Source organism: Pleurodeles waltl, chromosome 5 (genome assembly GCF_031143425.1).
Source record: "Pleurodeles waltl isolate 20211129_DDA chromosome 5, aPleWal1.hap1.20221129, whole genome shotgun sequence".
Classification (NCBI taxonomy): Eukaryota; Metazoa; Chordata; class Amphibia; order Caudata; family Salamandridae; genus Pleurodeles; species Pleurodeles waltl.
In genome coordinates, this window is record NC_090444.1 from 113,512,498 (window position 1) to 113,526,940 (window position 14,443).

A 14,443-nucleotide genomic window follows, 5' to 3' on the forward strand; every position below is an offset into this window, starting at 1 on the left:
TTCATACCCATATTTTAAAAGCTTTTGTCTTAGAAGGACAAGTGACAGATATGATTTCATGATTTTATTGCTACGCTGCTGTTTTTGTAACCTATATTAAACCTGCATACATTGTTTTCTATTTTCCAAATTCAATATTCATTTACATACATGGAGTCAGCATTTCTGGCGAGGCCATATATTTTTAAAGAATGCTCTTTTCTGGCTGTTCTATTATTTGGTGCATTGTTTATAGAAGTATAATTAACAAAGCTACTCTTTAGTGTCTACAGTAAGTTTCATGATTGCAGTTGGCTAACACCTATAGTTTTTGATGTCTAAGGCAGCCCCACATAGATGCCAACAAACCAGCACAAAGATCTATTTGTGAGATGAGATGTGTCTCTTATAAGCTCAACAGTGATATCAATACAAGGTTCATAGCCTTCAGGCAATCTAGTGCACCACCAGTAGCAATAAAGGCCTCCACGTCTGTAGCAACTGACCGGCTAAAATCAGCATACCCGCAGGGTCATCCTATGACAAGACAATGTGCATGTGTCATCATGGTCAGATCACTCACTCACATTCCGGGATAAATCAAATTCATTAAGATTAAGTGGTAGATATACGTGGATGCCAATCTTTGATTGTTCCTTTTGCTTAAGAGGTTCCCTTGTGTAGGAAGATCAATATTTTCATGTAGGGAACAGGTAATTTATCTGCTATATAGGGATCTTCTTCTAAAACAATTAAAGAGATCCTGGTTATTGCCATGAGTTCTGTAACAGAAACAGCAGTAGAAAAACTGGTGGTTTAGGAGTTATAAGTGTTGTTGTGTTCACTGCTAGGTCTAAGCCCTATGGTCTAAACTATGACCTATCTTCAATAGTCTAATGCCCCCTCTTTTCCTTCACAACACAGTTATACTGTTTGTGATGCGATTATCTCAGATGGATGCAAACACTTCTCCTTTGGAACAATGTTTAACATAACAGTTAAATGTATAATGATCAAATGCTACTTCTAATGTATATTGCCTTTGATATAAACTCATATGTCAATGTTTGCCTCACTGGTGTGCCTTCCTAAATGCATATCCTCATGCATATCATGAAAAAGAGAGTGACCAAATTTGTCATGTTTTTTCACATTGAAAGACTTATTACAAATTGCTAATTTGTTGTTGCAGAGACAATATCTTTCTCAAACAATAATGCTTTGAAGTCGTTATATCACTATGCTGCTTGTTAGAAATGAGGTCTCTAGTTGGCAGTCAGTTTACACTCTGTCCAAGTAGGGGGCCTCCCTCTAGTTAGGGCAGGGGAGTCACAAACCCAAGATAATCCCTGCTCATCCCCTTGGTAGCTCGGCACAAACAGTCAGGCTTATCTCATAGGCAACGTCTAAAGTATTTGCACAAACACATAGAATAACACTTTGAAAACACCACAAAAGCACTCCACACCAGTTTAGAAAAGTAGTCAATATTTATCTAAAGCAAATAAGACAGAAATGACAAAAAACCAACATATACAAGTAAAGATATCATGTTTTAAATTTTAAAAAGAGTCTTATTCCATAAGAATCAATGGATGCGTGGTTTTAGCACAAAGTACCTGTTATGCATAAAAAATAAAGCCTCATCGGTGAGGGTGCATCAGAAAAGCAAGTGATGCGTTGATTCCTTACTCGCAAGTGAGGCCGTGTATTGATTCTTTCCCCGGCGGGTGAGCGATGTGTCGATTCTTTCCTCGCAGGAAGGGATGCGTCAATTTACGGACAGGCAGCCTTGGCTTTGTGCGGTGATGTTGAAGTTTTGGCACCCAATTCTGCCTTGAAGTAGGCAAACTTCAAAGGAAATTCTTTGTAGTGCACAAGACCATGCCTCTTCCTAGCCCTGCCACAGTCACACTCTAGGGGATTGGAGACTGTACTGTGAGGGGTCAGGCACAGCCCTTTCAACAGCAGGTGTCAGCTCCTCCCTCCCGCGCTAGCCCAGGAAGACTCATCAGGATATGCAGGACACACCTCTGTGTCACTGTCTAGAGTGAATTCACAAACAGCCCAGCTATCAGTATGACCCAGACATGGATTCAAAAGCCAAGCAGAGACGCAGAATGGTTAAGCAAGAAAATGCCCACTTTCTAGAAGTGACATTTTCAAACAGACAATCTAAAAACCAACTTTATCAAAAGATGTGTTTTTAAAATGTGAGTTCAGAGACCCCAAACTCAATTTCTCCACCTGCTCCCAATGGGAAACTGCATGTAAAAGATATGTAAAGGCAATCCCCATGTTAACTTATAGGAAAGATAGGCCTTACAAAAGTGAAAAACGAATGAGTATTTCACTATCAGGACATGTAAAACACACCAGTACATGTCCTACCTTTTAAACACACTACACCCTGCCCATTGGGCTACCTAGGGCCTGCCTTAGGGGTGCCTTACATGTACTATAAAAGATGATTTGGGCCTGGCAACATGGTAGTTTAAAACTGCACACAGACACTGCAATTGTAGATCTGAGACATGTTTACAGGGCTACTCATGTGGGTGGCACAAACAGTGCTGCAGGCCCACTAGTAGCATTTGATTTACAGGCCCTGGGCACACATAGTGCACTATACTCGGGACCTACTAGTAAATCAAATATTCCAATCATTAATAATCATTCATAGTCACAATTTAAACAGCGATCACTTGCACTTTAGCCCTGGTTGGCAGTGGTAAAGTTCCAAGAGTACCAAAACCAGAAAAAGTGAAATCCAGCTGAGTCAAAAATACAGGAGGCAGAGGCAAAAAGACAGGGGCAACCACTCCAAGGATGCCAGGTCTCACACTGCTCATGAGTGCGCATGGGCTGCTTCAAGAATGGCTGTTTTCAGCCTTGCACAGGTATGCAACTCTGTTATTACACTTCTTATTATGCAGGCCTCTCAGCAGAACCCAATGGCATATTCTCATAAACACACTTCTACATGGGTTAAAATTTGGTTGGGCTTTTCATCTTGTATACTTCTTTAGTGTTCACTCTTGTCAATGTATTAATGATCGCTGCTATTATTTTTCTGCACATCCTGTAATAGTCTGGTGTATAGTATAGACTTGTAATATAGTTCTTTGAGTTTATTATAAGTTGTGGGGCCGGCTAGGGTGAGCCAACTGACAAATATTTTTAAGGTCTCTGGCAGGTCCGATTCTAAGTCTGTGCACAGCTTTTCTTTCTTGTGCTGCCTGAGCTAGGGTTTGTGGGACACCTATTGGCTCTCTCTGCTTCAAAGGGCCTCCAAGATATAATTGTGGTCCCTGGCCAAAGCCTTGACTTTGAGAGTGGCACTAAATGTGGGACACTAAGGTTAGCTAAGGGTCACCGAGGGCCTACAACCTAAAAACCTACACTGCTTACTGAGATGGAGACATGCAATTGGCATGAGTTAAATTCCCTCCCTTGGAGAGGAACTGTATTCCCTCTTCTTAAAAGGTTTTCTTAAGCTTAAAGGAAACATCTGCATTAATTTAATCATGGTAACTATTGAGAGCTGCATATGTACGAACAGTACTCATAGACTGGTTGAAATGCTAATTAGAGATATTCTGTTTGTTGTATATGACAACTGCATTATGTGGTAAAGAGATATTTTCTTTATGGATTGAATGTGAAGCTACACAGGACTTTTTACTAAATATATAGTAACTAAGTCCCCAGACCAGCAGTTGCAGAAATTGATAACTTACCATGAAAACCTGCCATGGTTTTACACATAGTTAGACCTGCTAAGAGAAGCATCTAATGTTAAAGGAACCTTTCTAGCCTGTCTTGTTCGGTATACCACTCACCCAGAACACAGGAAACAATACATGAGAAACATTTCAGTGGCTTAAATAATACATTTTCCTAATCATTGGTACGGCAACAAATACAATGATAACTCAAACTACATCTGCATGGACCATAAGCTACAGAATATAGAAATCATGATGGAAGATGTCAAAGCAAGAGGAATGAGTTACCCATTTAAGTAGAGGTGGGTGGAGTTTCACTTTATGGAATTCTGTGGAGTTATATAAAAACTCTGTTCGATTCCGCGGAGTTCCGCCCATCTGGTCACAGGAGATGATGTTTGGCTCAAACAACATGACAATGCATTTAAAGGAGCTGCAGGGGAATAGGCCAGCTCTTTTCATCAACCGAAACATAACACAGACAGCTCAGAAATTGTAGATAAGAATGAAATCCGTAGTATTCTGTGGTGTGATGACACAAACGAATCTAAATGCAGCCACGCCTGCCCCCCTCTGCACAACAATAGATGCCTCTGCAAGGACTGCCAATTGTGCATAGGCCTAAATCTGAAAACCCATCATGTACTGTGAATATGTGGCTAATAGGCACAGAATTCTTTATTGCTGCCCACATGTTCCCAAGCAGAGTAGTGAGAGAAGGTCCACTTTCACTTGGTAAACAAAAGCATACCGCTGCTCCAAGGTGCCATCCGCAGCTCGCCGCTCCCAGTACACTAGTAACTGATTCTGCACACACCAACCACTGTAAAGGCATGCACACATGCACACCAAAGTTGTGTGCACATATTGTACACCCTGCAGCCATCAAGGTGCAATCCTGTGTATAGGTCCATAATGCATACTGAAGACATGTGCACACAATGTACACACAGGGGTTTCAGCTTTCATCAACACATAGACATAGCCATCTGTAGATGTGCACTCACATCCTTAAAACATGTACACTGTACAGAAGACATCAATGTATATGCCCCCATAAGTGCATCGACTATCTGAAAATACGTCAGATCATGCCCATAAACTGGACAGACTGAGACTAGCCACAGACATAGAGAGACAGTTAAAACAACGTGGTTGCTACAACCACACCACACTACACTAGAACAGCTTATTTATGGACTTTGAGCTTACTTCGGCAGTGCTGGCAGCTAGTGGTGACTCTACGGTGCTGGCTGTCTGTCCCTGTGCCATGGCCCTCGGGTCTCTCATTCCCCGACCGCCCAGCTCACACTGTGGCAGGAGCAGCAGCCTGGGCAGAACGAGGGTGGAGATGCCACCACAGTCCTTGTTGCCAGCCCCCGATGTGGGTCACAGGGCGGAGGCCTGGAATAGGCTGCAGGAGCAACATTACAGATCCTGGCCGTGGTAGTAGTCTGGTTGTACTGCCCGCTCTGAGCCCAGCCCCCTGGTCCTCAGTGACCAGCCACTGATCCCACCCTCAACCCTCCAGCTGCCCAATCTCTGCCAAGTACCGACCAGCATGCCATTGGGCTGCTATCCAGCCACGGCATAGCCCTACCATACCTAGCAGCCAAGTGTTTGGTTTAAAAAAAAAATTAATGTGGGTCAGAGCCGAACGGGAACTGAGGTAGCCCAATAGCGGGTGAGAAGGAGGAGCCGCAGACCTTTGTTGCGTCTGCGCTGTATATTTTGTGCTGCGTCACGCCAAGCAACTAGTAGGTGGGTGGTAAACTCTGCCACGCAGCGAATGCTGCAGTTTGTGCCAAACTCCGAGCGCCAAGTGAAATGCGAAGTGGGCAAAACCCTATGAACTCCGCCAGCGGAGTGTAGTTTAAAGCCCACGCTTACATTTAAGTCATTCACTAAACACACCTATTAGATCAGTACACGACAAACTAATTCCCAAAAGGAACTTCAGATATCTCCCTATTAAGGCATGCAATCCACAAGAATATGTTACATAATGAAATGTGTTTGTGAACATATGCACAACTAGACATGAGGTACTGCCTGAGTTATAAAGGTAGATGCAAGATGTGCAGAGTGCGCTTGTAGGAAGTTGGCTCTGTATGTGCTATTTCAAAGTAAGGAATAGCATGCACAGAGTCCAAGGGTTCCCCTTAGAGGTAAAATAGTGGTAAAAAGAGATAATACTAATGCTCTATTTTGTGGTAGTGTGGTCGAGCAGTAGGCTTATCCAAGGAGTAGTGTTAAGCATTTGTTGTACATACACATAGGCAATAAATGAGGTACACACACTCAGAGACAAATCCACCCAATAGGTTTTGTTATAAAAAATATCTTTTCTTAGTTTATTTTAAGAACCACAGGTTCAAATTTTACATGTAATAGCTCATTTGAAAGGTATTGCAGGTAAGTACTCTAGGAACTTTGAATCATTACTTTAGCATGTATACTTTTTACATAAAACACAATAAGCTGTTTTAAAAGTGGACACAGTGCAATTTTCACAGTTCCTGGGGGAGGTAAGTTATTGTTAGTTTCAACAGGTAAGTAAGGCACTTACAGGGTTCAGTTCTTGGTCCAAGGTAGTCCACCGTTGGGGGTTCAGAGCAACCCCAAAGTTATCACACCAGCAGCTCAGGGCCGGTCAGGTGCAAAGGTCAAAGAGGTGCCCAAAACACATAGGCTATAATGGAGAGAAGGGGGTGCCCCGGTTCCAGTCTGCCAGCAGGTAAGTACCCGCGTCTTCGGAGGGCAGACCAGGGGGGTTTTGTAGGGCACAGGGGGGGACACAAAGTAGCACAGAAAGTACACCCTCAGCAGCGCGGGGGCGGCCGGGTGCAGTGTGCAAACAAGCGTCGGGTTTCCTTCAGGTTTCAATGGGAGACCAAGGGGTCTCTTCAGCGATGCAGGTAGGCAAGGGGGTGGCTCCTCGGGGTAGCCACCACCTGGGCAAGGGAGAGGGCCTCCTGGGGGTCACTCCTGCACAGAAGTTCCGTTTCTTTAGGGGCTGGGGGCTGCGGGTGCAGGGTCTTTTCCAGCCGTCGGGAAATGGAGTTCGGACAGTCGCGGTCAGGGGGAGCCTGGGGATTCCCTCTGCAGGCGTCGCTGTGGAGGCTCAGGGGGGACAACTTTGGTTACTCACAGTCGTAGAGTCGCCGGAGGGTCCTCCCTGAGTTGGTTGTTCTCCACCAGTCGAGTCGGGGTCGCCGGGTGCAGTGTTGCAAGTCTCACGCTTCTTGCGGGGAGTTGCAGGGGTCTTTAAATCTGCTCCTTGTAACAAAGTTGCAGTTCTTTTGGAGCAGTGCCGCTGTCCTCGGGAGTTTCTTGTCTTTTTCGAAGCAGGGCAGTCCTCGGAGGATTCAGAGGTCGCTGGTCCCTTGGAAAGCGTCGCTGGAGCAGGTTTCTTTGGAAGGCAGGAGACAGGCCGGTAAGTAGGGGGCCAAGGCAGTTGGTGTCTTCTGTTCTTCCTCTGCAGGGGTTTGTCAGCTCGGCAGTCCTTCTTCTTGTAGTTGCAGGAATCTAAATCTTTAGGTTCAGGGAAGCCCTTAAATACTAAATTTAAGGGCGTGTTTAGGTCTGGGGGGTTAGTAGCCAATGGCTACTAGCCCTGAGGGTGGGTACACCCTCTTTGTGCCTCCTCCCAAGGGGAGGGGGTCACATCCCTAATCCTATTGGGGGAATCCTCCATCTGCAAGATGGAGGATTTCTAAAAGTTAGAGTCACCTCAGCTCAGGACACCTTAGGGGCTGTCCTGACTGGCCAGTGACTCCTCCTTGTTATTCTCATTATTTTCTCCGGCCTTGCCGCCAAAAGTGGGGGCCGGAGGGGGCGGGCAACTCCACTAGCTGGAGTGTCCTGCGGTGCTGTGACAAAGGGGTGAGCCTTTGAGGCTCACCGCCAGGTGTTACAGCTCCTGCCTGGGGGAGGTGTTAGCATCTCCACCCAGTGCAGGCTTTGTTACTGGCCTCAGAGTGACAAAGGCACTCTCCCCATGGGGCCAGCAACATGTCTCTAGTGTGGCAGGCTGCTGGAACCAGTCAGCCTACACAGATAGTCGGTTAAGTTTCAGGGGGCACCTCTAAGGTGCCCTCTGTGGTGTATTTTACAATAAAATGTACACTGGCATCAGTGGGCATTTATTGTGCTGAGAAGTTTGATACCAAACTTCCCAGTTTTCAGTGTAGCCATTATGGTGCTGTGGAGTTCGTGTAAAACAGACTCCCAGACCATATACTCTTATGGCTACCCTGCACTTACAATGTCTAAGGTTTTGCTTAGACACTGTAGGGGCACAGTGCTCATGCACTGGTACCCTCACCTATGGTATAGTGCACCCTGCCTTAGGGCTGTAAGGCCTGCTAGAGGGGTGTCTTACCTATTCTGCATAGGCAGTGAGAGGCTGGCATGGCACCCTGAGGGGAGTGCCATGTCGACTTACTCATTTTGTTCTCACTAGCACACACAAGCTGGTAAGCAGTGTGTCTGTGCTGAGTGAGGGGTCTCCAGGGTGGCATAATACATGCTGCAGCCCTTAGAGACCTTCCCTGGCATCAGGGCCCTTGGTACCAGAGGTACCAGTTACAAGGGACTTATCTGGATGCCAGGGTGTGCCAATTGTGGAATCAAAAGTACAGGCTAGGGAAAGCACACTGGTGCTGGGGCCTGGTTAGCAGGCCTCAGCACACTTTCAATTCAAAACATAGCATCAGCAAAGGCAAAAAGTCAGGGGGTAACCATGCCAAGGAGGCATTTCCTTACACAACCCCCCCCAAACGAAAGAGGATGAGACTAACCTTTCCCAAGAGAGTCTTCATTTTCTAAGTGGAAGAACCTGGAAAGGCCATCTGCATTGGCAGTCCCAGGTCTGTGTTCCACTACAAAGTCCATTCCCTGTAGGGAAATGGACCACCTCAACAGTTTTGGATTTTCACCTTTCATTTGCATCAGCCATCTGAGAGGTCTGTGGTCAGTCTGAACTAGAAAGTGAGTACCAAAGAGGTATGGTCTCAGCTTCTTCAGGGACCAAACCACAGCAAAGGCCTCCCTCTCAATGGCACTCCAACGCTGCTCCCTGGGGAGTAACCTCCTGCTAATGAAAGCAACAGGCTGGTCAAGGCCATCATCATTTGTTTGGGACAAAACTGCCCCTATCCCATGTTCAGAGGCATCTGTTTGCACAATGAATTGCTTGGAGTAATCTGGAGCTTTTAGAACTGGTGCTGTGCACATAGCTTGTTTCAGGGTGTCAAAGGCCTGTTGGCATTCTACAGTCCAGTTTACTTTCTTGGGCATTTTCTTGGAGGTCAGTTCTGTGAGGGCTGTCACAATGGATCCATATCCCTTCACAAACCTCCTATAGTACCCAGTCAAGCCAAGGAATGCCCTGACTTGAGTCTGGGTTTTTGGAGCTGCCCAGTCCAGAATAGTCTGGATCTTAGGCTGGAGTGGCTGAACTTGGCCTCCACCTACAAGGTGTTCCAAGTAAACCACAGTTCCCTGCCCTATCTGGCATTTGGATGACTTGATAGAGAGGCCTGCAGATTGCAGGGCCTTCAAAACCTTCTTCAGGTGGACCAGGTGATCCTGCCAGGTGGAGCTGAAGACAGCAATATCATCAAGATAAGCTGCACTAAAGGATTCCAACCCAGCAAGGACTTGATTCACCAACCTTTGGAAGGTGGCAGGGGCATTCTTTAAACCAAAGGGCATAACAGTGAACTGATAATGCCCATCAGGTGTGGAGAATGCTGTCTTTTCTTTTGCTCCAGGGGCCATTTTGATTTGCCAGTACCCTGCTGTTAAGTCAAAGGTACTTAAGAATTTGGCAGCCCCTAATTTGTCTATGAGCTCATCAGCTCTAGGAATGGGATGAGCATCTGTCTTGGTGACAGAGTTGAGACCTCTGTAGTCCACACAAAACCTCATCTCTCTCTTTCCTTCTTTGGTGTGAGGTTTGGGGACTAAGACCACTGGGCTAGCCCAGGGGCTGTCAGAGTACTCAATTACTCCCAATTCCAGCATCTTGTGGACTTCCACCTTGATGCTTTCCTTAACTTGATCAGACTGTCTAAATATTTTGTTTTTGACAGGCATGCTGTCTCCTGTGTCCACATCATGGGTACACAGGTGGGTCTGACCAGGGGTTAGGGAAAAGAGTTCAGCAAACTGCTGCAGGACCTTCCTACAGTCAGACTGCTGTTGGCTAGAGAGGGTGTCTGAGTAGATCACTCCATCTACTGAGCCATCTTTAGGGTCTGATGAGAGGAGATCAGGGAGAGGTTCACTCTCAGCTTCCTGGTCCTCATCTGTTACCATCAACAGATTTACATCAGCCCTGTCATGGAAGAGCTTAAGGCGGTTCACATGGATCACCCTCTTGGGGCTCCTGCTTGTGCCCAGCTCCACCAGGTAGGTGACCTGACTCTTCCTCTCTAGTACTGGGTAAGGGCCACTCCATTTGTCCTGAAGTGCCCTGGGAGCCACAGGCTCCAGAACCCAGACTTTCTGCCCTGGTTGAAATTCAACCAGTGCAGCCTTTTGGTCATACCACAACTTCTGGAGTTGTTGGCTGGCCTCAAGGTTTTTACTTGCCTTTTCCATGTACTCTGCCATCCTTGAGCGAAGGCCAAGTACATAGTCCACTATGTCTTGTTTAGGCTCATGAAGAGGTCTCTCCCAGCCTTCTTTAACAAGAGCAAGTGGTCCCCTTACAGGGTGGCCAAACAGAAGTTCAAAGGGTGAGAATCCTACTCCCTTCTGAGGCACCTCTCTGTAAGTGAAAAGCAGACATGGCAAGAGGACATCCCATCTCCTTTTGAGTTTCTCTGGGAGCCCCATGATCATGCCCTTTAATGTCTTGTTGAATCTCTCAACAAGGCCATTAGTTTGTGGATGATATGGTGTAGTGAATTTATAAGTCACCCCACATTCATTCCACATGTGTTTTAGGTATGCTGACATGAAGTTGGTACCTCTGTCAGACACCACCTCCTTAGGGAAGCCCACTCTGGTAAAGATACCAATGAGGGCCTTGGCTACTGCAGGGGCAGTAGTCGACCTAAGGGGAATAGCTTCAGGATACCTAGTAGCATGATCCACTACTACTAGGATGTACATATTTCCTGAGGCTGTGGGAGGTTCTAGTGGACCAACTATGTCCACACCCACTCTTTCAAAGGGGACCCCCACCACTGGAAGTGGAATGAGGGGGGCCTTTGGGTGCCCACCTGTCTTACCACTGGCTTGACAGGTGGGACAGGAGAGGCAAAACTCCTTAACCTTCTAGGACATATTGGGCCAGTAGAAGTGGTTGACTAACCTCTCCCACGTCTTGGTTTGTCCCAAATGCCCAGCAAGGGGAATATCATGGGCTAAGGTCAGGATAAACTCTCTGAAACTCTGAGGCACTACCACTCTCCTAGTGGCACCAGGTTTGGGATCTCTTGCCTCAGTGTACAGGAGTCCATCTTCCCAATAGACCCTATGTGTTCCATTTTTCTTGCCTTTGGACTCTTCAGCAGCTTGCTGCCTAATGCCTTCAAGGGAGGGACAGGTTTCTTGTCCCTTACACAACTCTTCCCTTGAGGGTCCCCCTGGGCCTAAGAGCTCAACCTGATAAGGTTCCAGTTCCATAGGCTCAGTTCCCTCAGAGGGCAGAACTTCTTCCCGAGAAGAGAGGTTCTCTTTTTGGTGTTGTGTTGCAGCTGGTTTCCCAGCTGACTTTCCTTTTCTCTTGGTAGGCTGGGCCATTTTTCCAGACTCCAGCTCTACTTTTTCACCCTGTGCCTTGCACTGTGCCCTAGTCTTGACACACACCAGTTCAGGGATACCCAGCATGGCTGCATGGGTTTTCAGTTCTACCTCAGCCCATGCTGAGGTCTCCAGGTCGTTTCCAAGCAAACAGTCTACTGGGGTATTTGAGGAGACCACCACCTGTTTCAGGCCATTGACCCCTCCCCACTCTAAAGTTACCATTGCCATGGGATGTACTTTAGTCTGATTGTCAGCATTGGTGACTGGATAGGTTTGTCCAGTCAGGTATTGGACAGGGGAAACCAGTTTCTCTGTCACCATGGTGACACTGGCACCTGTATCCCTCAGGCCCTCTACACTTGTCCCATTAATTAAGAGTTGCTGCCTGTATTTTTGCATGTTAGGGGGCCAGGCAGCCAGTGTGGCTAAATCCACCCCACCCTCAGAGACTAATGTAGCTTCAGTGTGACACCTGATTTGCTCTGGGCACACTGTTGATCCCACTTGGAGACTGGCCATTCCAGTTTTAGCTGGATGGGAGTTAGAAGTGGTATCTTTCTTGGGACAGGCCTTGTCTCCAGTTTGGTGTCCAGACTGACTACAGTTACGACACCAGGCCTTTTTGGGATCAAAGTTTTTACCCTTGTACCCAGAATTGTTTTGTGAAGAGGCTCTGGGCCCACCCTCCTGTGCAGGTTTTTGGGGGCCTGTAGAAGACTCTTTACTATCTTTGTTTTTGGCTGTCTCACCACCTTTCCCCTGGGGAGGTTTGGTGACCCCTTTCTTTTGGTCACCCCCTGTGGAAGTTTTGGACACCCTAGTCTTGACCCAATGGTCCGCCTTCTTTCCCAATTCTTGGGGAGAAATTGGTCCTAGGTCCACCAGATGCTGATGCAGTTTATCATTGAAACAATTACTTAATAGGTGTTCTTTCACAAATAAATTGTACAGCCCATCATAATCATTTACACCATTGCCTTGAATCCAACCATCTAGTGTTTTTACTGAGTAGTCTACAAAGTCAACCCAGGTCTGGCTCGAGGATTTTTGAGCCCCCCTGAATCTAATCCTATACTCCTCAGTGGAGAATCCAAAGCCCTCAATCAGGGTACCCTTCATGAGGTCATAAGATTCTGCATCTTTTTTAGAGAGTGTGAGGAGTCTATCCCTACACTTTCCTGTGAACATTTCCCAAAGGAGAGCACCCCAGTGAGATTTGTTCACTTTTCTGGTTTCACAAGCCCTCTCAAAAGCTGTGAACCATTTGGTGATGTCATCACCATCTTCATATTTAGTTACAATCCCTTTGGGGATTTTCAACATGTCAGGAGAATCTCTGACCCTAGTTATGTTGCTGCCACCATTGATGGGTCCTAGGCCCATCTCTTGTCTTTCCCTTTCTATGGCTAGGATCTGTTTTTCCAAAGCCAATCTTTTGGCCATCCTGGCTAACTGGATGTCCTCTTCACTGGAGTTATCCTCAGTGATTTCAGAGAGGCTGGACCCTCCTGTGAGGGAGCCAGCATCTCTGACTATTATTTTTGGAGTCAGGGCTTGAGAAGCCCTGTTCTCCCTAGATAGGACTGGTGGAGGGGATTCTTCCTCCAGTTCACTATCATCCTCCTCTGTGTTATCCACAGAGGGGTTGGCTCTATCATACTCTGCCAACAGCTCCTGGAGCTGTACTTTGGTAGGTCTGGAGCCCATTGTTATTTTTCTTATGTTACAGAGTGACCTTAGCTCTTTCATCTGGAGATGGAGGTAAGGTGTGGTGTCGAGTTCCACCACATTCATCTCTGTACTAGACATTATTCTTCTAAAAGTTGGAATGCTTTTAAGAATCTAAAACTAGTTCTAGAATCTAATTCAAACTTTTAAAAACTTTTAAACTCTAAAAGAAATGCTAACAGGGACTAACACAAGGCCCTAGCAGGACTTTAAAGAATTTAGAAAACTTTTCAAATTGCAAAAATCAATTTCTAATGACAATTTTGGAATTTGTCGTGTGATCAGGTATTGGCTGAGTAGTCCAGCAAATGCAAAGTCTTGTACCCCACCGCTGATCCACCAATGTAGGAAGTTGGCTCTGTATGTGCTATTTCAAAGTAAGGAATAGCATGCACAGAGTCCAAGGGTTCCCCTTAGAGGTAAAATAGTGGTAAAAAGAGATAATACTAATGCTCTATTTTGTGGTAGTGTGGTCGAGCAGTAGGCTTATCCAAGGAGTAGTGTTAAGCATTTGTTGTACATACACATAGGCAATAAATGAGGTACACACACTCAGAGACAAATCCAGCCAATAGGTTTTGTTATAAAAAATAGCTTTTCTTAGTTTATTTTAAGAACCACAGGTTCAAATTTTACATGTAATAGCTCATTTGAAAGGTATTGCAGGTAAGTACTCTAGGAACTTTGAATCATTACTTTAGCATGTATACTTTTTACATAAAACACAATAAGCTGTTTTAAAAGTGGACACTGCAATTTTCACAGTTCCTGGGGGAGGTAAGTTATTGTTAGTTTCAACAGGTAAGTAAGGCACTTACAGGGTTCAGTTCTTGGTCCAAGGTAGTCCACCGTTGGGGGTTCAGAGCAACCCCAAAGTTATCACACCAGCAGCTCAGGGCCGGTCAGGTGCAAAGGTCAAAGAGGTGCCCAAAACACATAGGCTATAATGGAGAGAAGGGGGTGCCCCGGTTCCAGTCTGCCAGCAGGTAAGTACCCGCGTCTTCGGAGGGCAGACCAGGGGGGTTTTGTAGGGCACCGGGGGGGACACAAAGTAGCACAGAAAGTACACCCTCAGCAGCGCGGGGGCGGCCGGGTGCAGTGTGCAAACACGCGTCGGGTTTCCTTCAGGTTTCAATGGGAGACCAAGGGGTCTCTTCAGCGATGCAGGCAGGCAAGGGGGTGGCTCCTCGGGGTAGCCACCACCTGGGCAAGGGAGAGGGCCTCCTGGGGGTCACTCCTGCAGAGAA

General features: G+C 46.4%; 1 protein-coding gene across 2 annotated transcripts in view; it reads right to left on the minus strand.

Annotated features, from left to right (window-relative positions):
• LOC138295442 (angiopoietin-related protein 7-like) overlaps positions 1-14,443 on the minus strand; it is a 186,832-nt gene that overhangs the window by 31,324 nt on the left and 141,065 nt on the right. The window lies entirely within an intron of this gene.